This window comes from Cygnus olor, chromosome Z (assembly GCF_009769625.2).
Source record: "Cygnus olor isolate bCygOlo1 chromosome Z, bCygOlo1.pri.v2, whole genome shotgun sequence".
Classification (NCBI taxonomy): domain Eukaryota; kingdom Metazoa; phylum Chordata; class Aves; order Anseriformes; family Anatidae; genus Cygnus; species Cygnus olor.
In genome coordinates this window covers 29,355,520-29,372,437 of record NC_049198.1, presented here as the reverse complement: position 1 = coordinate 29,372,437, position 16,918 = coordinate 29,355,520, and the positions used below count along the sequence as shown (strand labels likewise).

The window sequence follows — 16,918 nt, the reverse complement described above, 5'->3', positions numbered from 1 at the left end:
CTTGACAGTAAACAAGATGACTGGAGTTCTTTACTCAGCCACGATTTCCACATTACAAATGCAAAAATGAAAAGATAGACAAATGAACAAACTGACACTCCCACACAGACTGTGTAATCCACAGCTGACCTGCCATTTCTTTCACTGCCTGTAGACACCATTTAACACTTTAAATATGGCTGTAATCATATAATGAGATTTGCTAAAGCCGGGCTTTGTGTGAACTAGTCCAACTAGTATCTTAATGATCTACTTGCTAAACACGAAGAATACTTTTCAGATATTTTGAAACTAGCAGAAGCAGTAACATTAGTAATAACATTTTCAATGCTTTGTTCAGATTTTGAAAGCATGTCAAACTTTCTAACATCTAATCTGATGCAGATTACACCCATGTTCCACAAACCAGAGATATGTTATAGTTTTAAATATGGAGTAAAAATATTTATATTCATGCATGCAATGGCACTACACTAGAGATCCCCTCTCATAAATATCCAAACTGCATAGTATTTTGCTGTAAACATTGCATGTGTAATTATGTATTTCTGAGTACAGGATTGCTTAAGTAACTTTAAAGTTTTACTGTTCTTTAGCAATTCATAACCCACCATTCATGTCATGTGATATTTATCCCTCCAAAAGGACCTCACCCATTACAAAGATAAAAGCAAAGGAAATATAAGTATGTAGGAACAAACAGGAACGGAGAGATCACAAATAACGATTGCAAAAACTAAACCTGTACAAAATCTGTGACAGTAAAACAGAGATGTGAGAAAACAAAAAGGTTTGTTAAACTACTACTTTATTCCATCCCACAATCTAAATAAGGAAAGGACTGTAATCTGAAATGTGTCTGCTCATTTCATAGTTAAGAAAACAAAAAGCTACTGGTGGAAAAGAAGCAAGGGATGCATGCATGCATGCTAGAAACTGCATTTGCTGAAAGATTTAATTCTAGTTCTTTTCAGAGATAATTTTACCTTAAACTATGGATTTTTAATGCTCACAAATGGTCAGTGTCTTGCCCTCAACCATCATGAATCAAAAGCGCAAGTGACACTCATAATGAACAGCAGCCCCCCAAACACTACCAGTATCAATCCTTTTCCAGATCAACTGTCTCTACTGAAGTTACAAAAGAAAATTTCCAAATTCTTACCACAACAAAACTCCTATATTCTCCATTATCAGCCCTGCTGAAATTTGAAATTACACGGTACTTTTCCAACAGCTATAATAACCTCTACAATAATTAAACTTGTATACAAAAACTTAAGATTAAAAAGACACACAAGGACTTGCCCTGTCTGCATTTCCAGTACAAAACCACTCATCCACCCACACTTTCTTGTACCCATTTCTCATGTTTTTCTTATACATAATACATTTTGACTTTTCCTTCCATCATCCCCTCCATTTCAAGCTAAACATAAATTCTCTTCCAGTCTACTGCCAAGCCACCTGCCAGTCTTGCTTCCTTCCAGAAAAATATTGATTCGTCTCATCATCACTTTAAATTCTAATCACAACACCACACCCTTCCCTACCGAGATTAACAGTGTCAAGTCTCCTCACAATCTATTTTTCACAGTTTTTTTTCTTCTACTAACAAATCAAAGTTAACTCCCTCCAAAACCATTAAGAGTTCTCCTCCAATTGAAAATCAATTTTTCAACTACCTAGACAGTTTCAATATAGCTATAAGCTGGGCTAAACAGTATCTGGCACATAGCTTCTGATCTTAGCATTTCTTTTACGCAACTGTTCATTTGGGTTATTTTTTTCCTGTTTTCCCATTCAAATGCACTCACAATTGACTGGTGAGTTGGACCTAGGAGAAGTATTCTGTCTCAAATGATAGATGCCGGAAGTCTGAAGATGATGGATCCAAAAGGACAAAAGGTTGTATCAGCAAGGTAAACTGAAAGTCTAAACGCTTGGCCCTGAAGTTTGGTTCCAAGTAGGTCAGACTACTATTGAGATCACAAAGGTGTCTTAAAAACTTCTTGACTCCGGGAACAACGCAGCAGCTAATGGCTCTTTTATTAATGGGAGGAGGAGAAGGAATAAGAACACAACAAAGCAACCCACAGTAGGAAAGAAGCCACTGAATACAACAGGAAAAAAAAAGTTCTGAAAAAGTAGAGTACAGATGCAGTAAAAGACGAAAGGCAGGGAGGCATCTGGAGGGATAAAAGGATGAAGCTGTTTACATACTTGCTCCCTCCTTGCTTTAAACCATCTTGTTTCCAGAATCCTACTGAGTTCCTGCTTCCACCTGTAAACTCACCTGCTGCTTCACTACCGCAAGGAAAGACAGCAGCAGTATTTTTACTGTTGTGGGAAAGAAGGACAATTCCTTTTTACATATCACAGGAAACATATCCACTTAGAATAAGAAAAGAGATGTTATGTCCTCCCCACAGTGTCTTTGACTGATTTTTTTTTTTAATTTGTCAGTTCAAAATAGTTATTGTGTACAGTGCAATACCATTCATATCAGAATGTCTGCCTCTATAATTTTAAGTGTTTCTTTTGTGTTTGTTTTTTTAAACAAATCTGCTATGCAAGCTTACTAAATGAGTATACAAGTCCACTTAACTCTGTTGCTACATCTTGTTTTTGCCCTCGATTTTATGTTTTCTTGCTCCTTTAGTCTTTCTTTCTTCTCTGTAACGTGTTATCAGGAAGGATGATTTGCTATCTTATTCTCCCGACAGCAGAAGGTTGTCCATGTTTTGTTTGCCTTGTTTCTTTCTCTAGAGGCTCAATGAGTAACTGGAAATGACAACAGGATGAAAAAGACACTGTACCAAACAACAGGTTTGTTGTTCTAAGTTGTTGTAATGGTTTACAACAAGTTAACAGCTAGATGAGAATTTATATTTGCTTTAACTGGAAATAAACAAAGATGGTTTCATCTAATAACACCACAGAGGTAATACATGCAGCTTGCTGCTTCCAAATGGATTTATTTATCAAATGAAAAGAATTTAAAAAAGGTATTTGGCTTAACAATTAAATTTGTGATTTCTTACATTGCTTCCTCCTTTTTACTAACATTAAATTGTTAAAAAAACAGCCTAGTACTTTATCTCGTCTTAATTTAACAATAAAGTAAGTGCAGCAACATGGTATTTAAAAAGCAAGACAAAATAAAAGATATGGAAACAGAAGGCAGGTGTTTCACATACATAACATGCTTCTCAAGTACAACAGTTAAGTCTCTGAGAAATAAAAACTCCAGGAATACGTAATACCAACGATACAATCTCTTATTAAACAAAGGTTTCAGCCTGGAGAAGAGGAGGCTGAGAGGAGACCTCATCACAGCCTACAACTTCCTCGCGAGGGGGAGTGGAGAGGCAGGTGACCTACTCTCCACAATTACCAGCGATAGGACCTGTGGGAATGGTGTCAAGCTGAGGCAGGGGAAGTTTAGGCTGGACATCAGGGAGAGGTTCTTCACTGAGAGGGTGGTCACACACTGGAACAGGTTCCCCAGGGAAGTAGTCACTGCACCAAGCCTGTCTGAATTTAAGAAGCGTTTGGACTGTGCACTTAGTCACATGGTCTAAAATTTTGGGTAGACCTGTGAGGTGCCAGGAGTTGGACTTGATGATCCTTATGGGTCCCTTCCAACTCGGAATATCCTATGATTCTATGAAAGGTAGTAAAGTCATTAAATGATACATAAAAGGGAATACTGGTTTATCATCCGTTTAGGTTCCTTGAGGGGAGAAGTTGACATTCCACAACTAACTCATTTCTAATTTACTAGTACAAAATAGGTTACAGGGCTACTGTTAAGAAATACAAATACTAAAACTAACTTGATTTGTGAATTCATAACCAAGAATTCAGAGTGGTAAAAGAACCATCTCCCACTGGAATACCCCTGTAACTTACTCTAGATAACATCCCAGAAAAGAGAGCATATTTGTCTAAAGTGGTTGAAGTCTAATGACTTGACAAAACCAGAAGATTGTAATATTCCAAAAGTTCCAGTTGGTCCAACAGTCCATGAATCTTAGAGAACCAAAGAGAATTAAAAAAATAAATCAACTATAAATGTACACACAACTGTATAAACTCTGTACAATTAAGTATTCAACAGTCTCAGGGCAAGACAGATTGATTTATTCAAATTAATTTAAAACTGCTTAAGTTATGATTAAAATTGGAGGGAACATTTGTTATAAATCATTTTTGGTTTGCATTTGTGATTTTTAAGCTGTTGTTCTGCAGTTAACCACATTTAATCACTGACCCAGTCAAATAATACTTCTTAGCACTAAACTTGATTTATCTTTTTTTTTTTTTTAATTAAAGAAGACACATTGCATTCCATTGCTTCTTACAGGAAAATGCAATGTAATGTGTTCAGTCTAGACTTGGATGTTTAATTACATTATGCTCACAAGTATGTTGTCTATGATTTTCAAGACAATGTTTTTAAACATGTCTGGCAAGCTACATTTGGAAAATTGAAATATAACAAAAATACATAAATCTAAAAGACATTTTTAAGTTGACTTTAAATACGACACTTCTAAAGAAATGACACATAACCAAATACAGTTATCAGAACACATTTTACACTTCAAACTGAGCAGTTCATTATAGAAGGGAAGCACTACCCTTATGTGAACTGAACAGATTGTTTCTGGTGACAATGTCCTTCAATGGCTTAAAATGAATACATTTCATCATTTTATGTTTTTGTTGTTGTTGTTTGGTTGTTTTTGTTTATTTTTTACACATAAATGGGGAGAGTAAAGTGTTTGTCCTTTGGTTGTTGGAGAGTCCTTGACTTCCTACTGTCTTGGCTTTCTCTAAAACTTGGACAATGTTCATATCTTATCTGAATTTAAAACTCATGTGCTCAGTCTCTGTCTCAACCCATCTCCCCACTACAGAAAAAACACTGAGAAGGTGGATAGAGTGAGTTCACAGCAGGGGCCACTGGCATGGGCACATGAGGACAGACAGACTTGGGGAGCTGGGCTTGTTCAACCCTGAGAAAAGACAACTTCAGAGGACCTACCAGCAGCCCCAGTACCTATACAAGGAGGTTAGCGGGAAGACAGAGCCTGGCTCTTCACCGGACAAGAGGCAAGAAGCATAAGTTGAAACACAGGAGATTCAGACAGGACATAAGGAGAAAGTGTGTCATCCTGTGGACAGCCCACCAATGTAACTGGGACACAGAGAGGACGTGCTGTCCCTGGCCTTGGGGTTTTCACGACCTCACTGGATACAGCTCGCCATTACTGATGCCGCTCTGGACGGGAGCTTGGAGCAGAAGTCTAGTGAGGTCCACTCCACAGTCCATTATTCCATGATTCTATGAATACAGTATCTTAATTTAACCAAAAGTTACATTATTTGATTAAAGTTTGGTGTTAGCAGAACCATTTTAAGGAAAATCATTCAGAGGCAGCTATTACAAACAGTTATTTAAGGAAATCCTGTTCATTCATATTAACTGTTTGTCCACCCAACATCAGGAATGACACGCTCCTGTTTTCCTTCTGTTTGTCTACTTAAGGTGAAATGAGACGGCCACTTTTCCTGGCTCTGCACATATTTAACCTACTGTTAAATAGATTAAATTTGTTTGTATGACAAAGGGCACTGAAGGTCCCTTCCCCTTAGGCATTCTCAGTCTGAAACACTTCAGCTACATTGTGGCACGTCAAAACAATACTGGTATTCCTAGCCAAGACAGATTTCATACAGGGAGGAAAGAGAAAAGTAATTTGACATATTAACACAAAGCACCAATTTAAAAGTAAAGCTTTTCCATATTTCCTGAAAGAGTTTCAAGTAATCTAAATATAGAGCTGCTCAAAGATATTTCACAGAAGTCACACAGAGCGGCCCACACGGCTGCTTTCCAATAAGAAACTAAACAGACGACACTGAAATGCGGCTATTTGGAGATATCCTTTCAAACAACGTAGAATAAATATTTGAAAACAAGTAGCTCATAACACTTCTGCAGCTGTCACATCCTAGCATATCACGACATGTCACTAACTTGCTGCAACATCAGGTAATGACAAAAAAAAACTAAAAAAAATCTGACAGTAAGAAATGCCACTTCACCAGCAGGCTCAGTCTTCGAATCACAACATAATAACATCTTAAGACAAAGCATTCTGTATCAACAACTTATCAAAAAAAAAATCTCACAAGTTCAAGAGCTCCAAAAAAAGTGTCAAAACTCACAGAACCACTATAAAACTGATGTATAAAACAGCTGAGTTTTTACAAAACAAGTAAATAAATAAAATCCCTTATGTTTTAATGTTAGCTTAGAACTCGGTCTTGTGAGTCCACAGGAAAAAACACTGACAAGCTATCAGTCTAAGCAAATGGCTGAGCTCTAGGAAGACAGACTTGGAAAAGTACCAAAACCCAAGAAAATTATGGTACGGTTTAAGTCTGCTGCAGCCTACAGATACCCTTGTAAACACCATTAATGTGCCAGAACCAGCTTGGGTAGCAAAAACAACATGAAATTGGCAGTGTCCTGCACAATCCCTCCAGCTTTCAGCTGCTGAAATATGAGCTTGTTCTACCTTAATCCACATGTGTTAAAATCACACATGCAACTACATTGCAGAAATAGTTTCTAATTGATATGGCTCTCACTTATACCGATGTAATCTCATCAACCTCAACCGAACAATCCTCCTTTATCTGTTCTATGCTGTGGTCTGAGTCTACTTCATCACACTGCTTTTAGGTCTGCAAATGTGTAACAATGAAAAGTGAAGATTCTACCTCATTTTTCACACCCACCTTGCTCAGGCCTGTAAGTTCTACCAACAGTTTTACTTTCCCATCACCACAAACTTAAGTAAAACACGGTTCTACTCAATTTCTGCAAGCATGCTCTCAAAATGTTCATCAGAATTCAGTGCAACTTCACTATTCTTTCAACGTCCGAAACAATTTTAGTGTGCCAGTCTCCAGTTTTAGGGATCAAAAGACTTTTCAAAAAGAACATCCTAATTGTAGCTAGTTAGCTTGAAATCACCTTTAATTGAAGCCACGTTAAGACAAAAGCAACCAGAAGTATTTAATCATAAAATCCCTGATAGACAGCATAGTTGCAAAGGGTTATGAAGGCACAACTGTAGAGCAATTAAAAGATAACTATGCACCTATTTACACAGTTGTTAGAATAGTTCCAAAGTCTCAACCTTTTGGAAGCCAGCTGTTGGACTGACACATGCTTTATTGCCCACAGCTGAGCATCTGTGTCTTGTGCAATCCCATGTCCTCAGATTCCACTGGGAACCCAAACTTTCTTTTGTAGCTCAGTTCATCTTTGGGGTTATCCAGGATGTGGTTGCACAACGTTTTCTCTGGCACTGTAAACCAGTTTAAGAAGTTACCCTGTCCATTCCCCTTCCCTCTTGCCACTTGTTTCGAAGAGGAAAAAAAAAGTTTTAAACTTAGGTCGCAGTTGTGATACAGTTTACAGCACAGCCCTACAAAGAGTTGTTGTGTTTACAAAGCTGATGGAGCATCAAATTCCAGAGTTTATGAGAGGCTGAGGAAAGAAATGTCTTGTGTGGCATACACTTAAAACATCAAGAAACTCCAACCCCTAGCTTTCTGTTAGATCTTTGGGATTTCTTGGTGTATAATTTCTGACAGAAAGGCCAAAATTCACTTTGTCTGCTCAGATTCTCATCCATTTTTCTCAGCATTAAAAACTCTCCTATCCTTTGGCTAAGCAGGTAGTCTGCTTCCTTTCGCTCCAAAGGGCAAAACCTCAAGGTATCAAACTACATATTAGGGGAAAAAAAAAAAGTGTCACCGTTTACTTAGTGCAGAAATCAGAAAAACTTGCATAGCAGAAGATTTGTCAATCTAATAAATTAAATCAGTTGCTTAAAAACTGCATAATTAACACTGATCTCAACTCACAAGAGTAGGTATCCAAATTTCACACAAGCGATCTTAGACTCTGAAGAGTACAGTCTTGTAAAGCTGTATTAAATCTGATTGTACATGACAACAAAAGCTGCACACATTTCTGTGACTATATTATGATATGACCGTAATATATTCTATAGTAGAATTTCTAATGGTTCAGAAATAATCCAAAGAGAGAAGTTGTACCAACAGTACTACAAAGTATGTCAAAATAGTGTCAGAAATAAGGCCAGAGATGCCAGTTATAATTTCCAAAGTCAGTCTGTACAAGAAATACTTCTCTCCATGTGAGGTACATTTCATTGTGAGAGAAAGTATCTTTCTTTAGTAGTTTGATGATAATGTTGAAAAACAGTCAAGCTTTCAAGTGCATGTATCTTCCTGTCAGCCTTCACACAACAGCCAATAAAATGGAAGTAGTTTGGCTTTGCGTCCAATTTTGATTCTTTCAGCTACAAGGAGAGGGTTTTAAAAAGCTTTCACTTAATTCAACTCCTTTTACTACCCCCATTTACAGAGGAGAGCAATGTTTTGCCTTCTTTACCTTTGTAGTCTGTAGGATTGGAATAAGACTGTTTTTGATTCTGTTTGTCCCTGTGGGGATGCCAGGTCATAGAGACCAGTTGCTACTTGGCTTTAACTCCAGATTTCCCAGCACATGGGAGTACTCCTTTGTACAGATGGGATATAACAAACATGTAAGTGGCTTTATTTCCCCTCTACATTTCAGTAAACATTTGTTCCGTTGCTTACCAGAGAAACATGCAGAGAGTTGGGTATTACTGTCCCTTGCAACTATATTCCGTTTAGTTTATGAACAAACATGACATAAACTTAAGAAACAAACAGTATTGCTACATTTTGTAGAACCAGAACTAAACATCACAGCATGTCTGAATTCTTCACAACTGAGAAATGCTGCAAAAGAAAGGATCTTTGCTGGCATATACTCTCTAATGTCATAAACAGTACACCAACTATGCCACACATAGCAGACTTAATTTTATGTTCTTTTTCTGAACATCATTCTCCAACATGAGCCCTCACTTGAAGGCTGTATTGTTAAGAGCCTTTTGTCTTTATAACCTCAACAAAGCTTCCTATGTTATTTGACTATCATTAGAGCTTTCCAAAGCATCTTTAAAAAACAGACAAAAAAATCTCTTTCATCAGGAATTAATAGTTGTTTTTTTTTTCCAATAGCCTTAGCCTTCAGATGTTCTTGTGTTAGGCTTGTAGTCAAGTTTTACTGATATACTCGGAGAAATTCAGACACCACCTGTGACCCTGTTTCTATAACTGAGTCCATGAAAGTAATCCCATAATTTCATATTGAAGTCAACAGGGCTCCCAATCTAAATGCACTTGAACAACTGAGGCCTCCCAGGATTGCTTGAGAAATAAAGGTAGAAAATTTACTGTATATTTTTATGTAGCAAGATAAGATATTTAAAAGTAAAAAGATTTTTTTCTTATTTTAAAAATACCTTACAGTTCTGGAAACACAAGGAGCAGCACAACACACCAAAGAATTACAAACATTTTGCTTGTAACTAAGAAGTCCTTAGCTGTTGACCAAGATTAATGAAGAACAAAGACTGAAGATATTCATTTAAGGCATATTAGATTTCATTAAAGATCAATTTATTTCATACATGCAGAATGTCAATGTTAGGACTAAGAAATGTTAACACCGTTCTTATAAAATATTAAAAAACAAGAAATTTCTTTTTCATACTGTTTTTCAAAGACGGGCTGACTGCAGAAATAAAGTCACTAATTCAGTAATTAAATCACTAATTGATTTAAACTGGTTTCTTAATTATTCTTATTAAATACTATAAAAACAAATCTTTAGGACCATTGAAGTCAAAAAACCATTTTCTGACTTGTAGTTTATATATGCAAGTAACTTTAATTGCATCACTTTGAACATACATAATCTTTAAGACACTTGTAAAATACATTCTTAAACCCTGAAATCTAATGCAACCCTTCGAGCACGAGCAAACAGATAAAGATTCAGCTAAGCTAGCTCGACTAGACTGTCGATACAAATTTCACATCAAGAAGAACACATAGCTCAGGAACCACAATAAATACCAGAACAAGTTCTACGCAGGTATGCACACAAAGCAAAAAGCGCCATCCTATACACACGTATGCAAGCATATAAACTCTTTCAGAGTTCCAGCCTAAGTAACCAATTTTTAGTTTCTTAAGGCTGTAAAAAGCTCCAGTTCTATTTCCCAGGCCTGGTACTGAATATGTTTTTCAACTTTCACGTAAGTACTGAACAGCAGCTTCAGGACATCAGTGGTGATAACTGGTCAACTTAGAATATCTTGATTTTGGTCTAGTCTTAACAAAATTGAGAGCTAGCCAAATGAAGAACAGAAGACAGATAACATTTTATGTAAACAAATACAGACTATTAAAATCCTAGAAGAATAGTGTGCAGCTATTCCCACATGGCACTGAATTTTAAGTCAAATGTAAGCTGTTAAAACAACCATGCAGCAGGATATGGAGTTCAACACTCTGCTAAATACAGGCACATGCAAGGCAAGAAACAGTATTACAATGAATGAAGAATGGGATCAAAAACATTCAAATTTCATCTGACATCTTGTCTTTTGCGACATTACAGAAAACAGAAAAACAGACTCGATTCATAGAAAAGCAACACAGATTTATTTAATCTATGGACAAATACTAATGATTCTAGGAAAAATACAGAAGGAAGTGCAGAAGAAGGGACAGAGGCACGGAAAAAATCAAAACACTGAATACTAATGCCTCTCTTCCTAACACAAGAGAATGTTCAACTGTGATTAAAAAGTGATCTATTAAAAACAAAAGAAACTGTGTAATAGTACTGTAGAAGTCACTGTCATAACGACAAAAATGCAGAGACAACTCACATCATAAAAGGACAACATCTTTACTGGTTTAAAAGAAAATACCTATAGTTAGGCTGCACCCTTCAGGATATTTTTTTCCCTACAAGTCCAATTTAAATAGTTACATTTGAATGTTTAATACGATGACTGCATAACCAAAATTACAGAGACAAATACCTTCCAGGCAGGTCATTCTGCTTGTCTACTCAATAACTACCTACACTTTCCACCGAAGATAATTGCTTTCCAGTACAGGTCAACAAGCAGAAGTAAAGTTAGAAATTACTTTTAAAGATCAAATCAGCTGTACTCAATACCCATGATAATACTAGGGGATTCTATTTTATTCCATTTGATTCAGGTCTCTCTGTGTTCAGTACTGTATAACAAGAGAGTTGGTTATGGAGTGAGGAGTCAGCTTTTTTCTTCCAGCATCAGACAAGTTACAAATGACAGAACCAAGACACCTTACATTCGAGTCCTGTAGCTCTCAGTGTATTCCGATGGTCACCCAAGTGACAGATATCATGAACTGCATAGATCAACTCAGCAATACATCCAAAAAGCACGTCTGTGCGTGTACTAAATAATCGACTACAGTTCTTCCAGCAGAACTACTACAAGGAAACTTTGTAGCGTACGTATGTTTTCGCTTTGCTTTTCAAGTCTCCAAAAAGATCTACCATATGGAATAGTTTGCAAAATCTCATATCCAGAAATTCAAGAAAGCTGATTATTTATCTTCTGATATAGAAGTCACATCTGAAACAAGTTAGAGAAATACAAATACAAGCCTGAGCTCAAATGTTGACTCAGATCTTGCTAGTCTTACTCATATTAGTCATCTTACTGGGCTCATGCTGAGAACCCTGTGGGTGGACACATGAATTCATACAGAACCCACTGAAATCAGTGCACAGAGAGGATCAGATGCTCTAAAATAGCAACTCCATTAAGTTAAATGGAAAAAGTATAACTGTGTATTGCCTAATAACAGTGTTAATGTTTGCATGCAAGCCTTAGTGAAAAGAATGGGGGGACAGAAGGATGTTTATAATAGAAATGCTAACTTGTAATAGCACAGTACCACTAGCATAGGATAATTCAGGTTGAAAGGTACCTCACAAGGTCTCATCTAGTTCAACCTCCTACTCAAAGCTGCAGTTATTTTTATTTTAAAAAGCCATAAGGTTTTGATTGCTTATTCAGTATCAGTTATTCTTTTTTCAAAATCTCACTGCTACAGATATATTTTAGTTGATGCATGAGTAATTATTTTACCCTGCTTTTCAATGAAAGTTTCATAACTTCTGATAGTAGCTCCCTTTTAGGTACAAGTTACACAATTTAACTCACGCATTTGTTTAATGTTAGTATATATGTGAATCTTGTTTATTTCCCCTCTTGAGGTTCTTTCAGCCAAGATAGTCGAACATTTCCTGTTACTGCAAACATTTTCTCCAAGCTTTTTGTTTACTTTAAGTCATACAGGAAAAATGCCCCAGAACTGCGATAAAGAGACCAATGTCAAAAGTTACAACCCTGTTCAGTAACTCCTACAATTTCAGCAAGAGGATGCCACTGCTAGTACAAGATGGCAGTGACATTCACTTCAGTCATACTCCTGGTCACGCACAACACCAGCTCCGCACAGTTTGGAAATAGTTATTCTATTAGCCCAATCACCACTCCTAACAGATACACGTGAGAAGCAGTAGTCTCCTTTCATTTTCCATTCTGCAGTTCTAGTCAATCTGATTCCAGTCAACAAGGATGTTGAGCCATTTTCCACCTTGTGTAAACTTCTTGCTCATTAAAATTTCCCCTCCAGAAGCAAACACTACTTCCCTGTGTTGTTGTCATCAACATTTATGAAAACGAAAGAGCTCTTCTAAATGGTTCAGATTTAAGGCTTCTCAAGAAAGCACGCTTGCCGCCACTACCACTTCATACTGTAATACTACAGTTACTGAATACAATATTATTTAGTCACACCTCTGAAGTCACTGGGGACTCACTGTCTGCAAAGCAGAAGACAGTAGGAAAAAGGTAGCTATCACTGAGTCTTCAAACTACCATGTCATCGACCCTAGTCAGGGAACAAAACCAGGCACCTCTAAAGAACATCACTACTGTGTTATCCCCGTATCAGTTACGGGAAAGAGTGAGCAGGGCAAGGAAAAAAATTAATCCACATAATCAGTCCGAGCTACCATTCCACACCGTGAACATAACCTCTTTGCAATCTCCTGTCAATGTTGATTTTCTATAAAACACAACTCAGAAATATTTCTCTCACCTGAACTGAATTAGTCAACATTAACTGTATTACTGGTGGCTAACATCAGAAACAACGGAGAGCTAGATGTTAAACTGGGATGCTGTATGGGGCTAAGATGTCAGAAACACTGGCTATTAACCAGCTAGTCTTACCTGCAAAATTGCATTTGAGACTTTAAGCGGCCTTCCCGGTTATGTTTCCTTCCAGCAAGCAACCAGAAAGAATAGCCTACATCCCTCTGAACACAAGGATTTTATGGGAAACCAAAGCAAGGTGTTTTGTTCCCTGACACAGAGAGGTGGGAAAGGAAATTTGAAGACAGAGCCAATTAGGTTGGCATTAGACACACACACACAAAAAAAAAAAAAAAGGAAGGAGAAGTTTTATCTGCAGTTTTTTACTTCGTAGTAATAGTAATAAGTCATTCATCTCGTGGAAGTTAATGAAGTTCACCAACAAGCGAGCATTTCCGCGCCCAGCCGCCAGCGCAGCGCAGGCACACCGAGGGAGCACCCCTCCGCTGCCGCCTCCCCGCTGCAGGCAGGCAGCTCCCCGCCGCGCCGCAGCCCTGCGCTCCCGAGGCAGCGCTCCGGCCGCCCAGCGCCGCTCCGACAAGGCGCACGGCGCACGGCCGCCCGCCCGGGGCCGCTCCCGCCGCCCAAGAGGCGAGGCCCGCCGCGCCCCCCCGCCATGCTCCCGCCGCAGGTACGGCCTACCCGCCGCCGCCCCGGTCCCGGTGCCGGCCCCAGTCCCGGCCCCGGCCCCGGCCCCGGCGACGCCGTCCAACCGCCCGCCAACCGCCCCCTCCGTCAAGGCCAGCGGACAACCGCCGCCGGCCCCACTCACCCGGCGGGGGCTCGGCGGGGCAGAGCGGCGCACGCAGGCGGCTTGCCCCTCAGCGCCCGCTCCCTCTCCATGCACGGCGCCGGGGGAGGCGGCGGCGGCGGTCGGCGGCGTGGTGCCGAGCCGAGCCGCGCTCTGCCCGCAGCCTCTTCACGGCCGCCCCGCCTCCCCCCCCCCTCTTCCCTTCCCTCACCCCCCTCCCAGCAACGGGCGGGGGCCGGGCCGCGGGGCTCCCGCCGCTTGCGTCATTACGCAGCTGCTAGGCGACGGGGCGGGGCCGCCGCCGGCCGTTACTCGCCCCGCGGCGGGGGGGGCGGATTGCCCCGTGGCCGTTGCGCGGCCGTTGCGCGGCGGGTGTCAGGCTCCGCCTGGGGAGCGGGGCGGGGTGCGGGGGTAGTCGCGGGGAAGGGTCCCCCCGCTCCTGTGCTGTTCCTCCGGGGAATGGAAGGCTCTCGTCTCTCTCAGGTTTCCGTTTTCCGTCGCAAACGGGAGCCGCTGTGAGGTGAAAAGTGAAAGAAAGTGAGGTAAAGAGCCGCAGACCCCGCCGCCGGACTGACCTCGCCTTGGCCAGGCGTAGTAAACAGCAGCTCCCTTGGCAGCCGTGTGTGTTAGCCGGGGCAAGGGAAGAGTGCACCTTTTTTTCAGGCGGTGTTTGTATCTGCTATTTCTGTCCTAGGTCTGGGCTTATTGCACAACCCTTAACTTTGAAAACGTACGCTTTTCTGTAACTTGTGTGATGACTGTGCTCCTTGTTTTCTTGCCCGTGCCAAGTAAACCTGCTTCAATTAAAACTCTGGAATAGGTGAGCTAGATTGTCAGTTGGAACAAGCAGAAAGAGAAGGAGCTTGACTGCTGACCTGAAGAGATAGTGAGATAAGGAAAAACGCCAGTATCAGAGGACTCAATCTACAAAAAAGCACCATGAAGTCTTTTCCCAGGAGACAATCGAGAGAAGGACTGGGAAGAACTAAAAAGACAATTTGATCTGACATAGATTATGACTGAAAATCACCAACAGATGCATGCGCAACTCTGACCAATTCCAAAGCAGACTGTTACCTGACTGCTAACAGAATTTGGTACTGTTAAAAAAAAAATGTTCTTTAAGGCAAACTTATCACTGCCATCTCCACAGTGACATGTTTTTAACTCTTTAAGCAGAAGAAAAGTGTTGCCTGTGTCATATGACATCATCTTATGGAAATCTAGGGCAATTCAGAATTAGAATTTAACTCAGTGTGTACATTGCTTTGCATATTTGGCTTCCTTGAATATGCAGTTTAAAGGACACTCAGTGATTTTGAAATAAAATCTAGTATTTCTTATAGTATATCTGTCTAGTCCCCTATCTCACTGGGAGTCTCTTTGGTACTACATCCTCTAATAATTTGCTTTTCATTTTTTAATGCCTTTCACTCTTTCCAGGCTGTCATGCTGAAAATTCACACAAGCACCTACTCCTGTGACACTGAAAACTTCTGACAAATTGCAAAATAAAATAGTTCTAATTCCTCCAGAGTATAATCGCCACTGGTATCCAGACCACTTAAAAGATCAGGAGAGTAGTGTAGTATGTTGGTTGTGCATCAGTGCATATCCAAGACTCTGCTCATCAAGATCTCTGTGGACGGAACACTGCAAATGCAAAGAATTTTACAAAAGTGGATGGGAATTCCTTAAATTATTGTTTGTAAAGCTTCCACATTTTAACAGTGTCAGGTATGGTTGGACCTTGAGAATCTGCCAAACTCTCGACTGATAAGAGAACACTGTCAGTTGATAGAGATTACAGAAGTCCTGTCTACATTATGACTCCCAACACTAGTTTACCTAGTGATACCAGACATTTTTGCTTGTTTGTGTTCCATTATATTTAATCACAATGTAGCATATTCTGCTATGAAATGTCTTGTTTTTTTCACTAGGCTGTTCAGGGTTGTTCATTATTTTCAACAGTGTTCCTGCTACTATGTTCATTTTTAGCAAGTCCTTTCAAAGGCATCTGCACCGAAAACAGCATTTCGAATTTGCATCTTACTCTCATTAAAGCATTCCCCTTTCCTTTTGTCTTTGCTAAATGACCATATACACTTCACATACATTTGCATATTAACATGGGTACAATGGTGTCAGCCTGTGACATGTGGCAATTTACTCTTTTTAAGAGTGAACTATGATACAGCTTCATTCTGTTTACACCTGTCATTCTACATTTCCATGCTAAATCAGACACAAATATGTGTAAGCTGTACTAACAGGCATAACCACAACATTCTAAATTAAACAGGTATGTAAAACACTCAGAGACAGAAACTTACTAAACGTCCTCAAATAATGGACGAAAGTAACACTAGTTACATATGAACCATTATGTTACAACTGTTTTAACAATTTCCTTTCAGAGTTAGTCTGTTTGTTAAAGCAAGTTACAATTCTTGCCACCTTTGCAGAAGGCTTGGTTTTATTCCTTGATACTTCTGTGTTCCAAATTCTGAAGTTCAAATGCAGACAAGGAAACAGATTTTGTTTCATTCTCATGTTCAAACAGCTAAAAATGATAGAAGCAGTTTCATTGTAATTATCGCAAACATTCTGCTAGTTGTGGTTAGCTTTGCCATTTTCAGCTGAAATTAAATTCAAAGTCTGTTCTTTATTCAGGAGGTTTTGGGGAATTATTTGCAAAACTTTCATGAGTTAGAACAAGACTAGAGAAGTTAGTTGCTTGTTTAAGTAATTTCTATGAAGTCAGAGTGCCTGTATGTCACTTTTTCTTCTACTTTTGGAATCTTTCAGGATGTAAAGTGCTTAAAGATAAGTACATACATTTTTAATGGTTTTCCTTCCCCTGTTTTGGTAGGCCCAGCATTTGAGAGAAACAAATTCTGTTTAGAAACGTGCTCTTTCTTTAAATATCAGTCACAAAGAGCAC

The 16,918-nt window shown here is 39.4% G+C and overlaps 2 protein-coding genes across 2 annotated transcripts in view; both read right to left on the bottom strand.

The window, feature by feature from the left end:
* JAK2 (Janus kinase 2) overlaps positions 1 to 14,179 on the bottom strand; it is a 96,014-nt gene extending 81,835 nt beyond the window's left edge. Inside the window, exon 1 of the mRNA XM_040541270.1 lies at positions 13,993 to 14,179. The gene's annotated coding sequence lies outside the window, so the exon portion shown is untranslated. The remainder of the gene's footprint in view (positions 1 to 13,992) is intronic.
* LOC121061857 (programmed cell death 1 ligand 1-like) overlaps positions 1 to 16,918 on the bottom strand; it is a 287,916-nt gene that overhangs the window by 158,697 nt on the left and 112,301 nt on the right. The window lies entirely within an intron of this gene.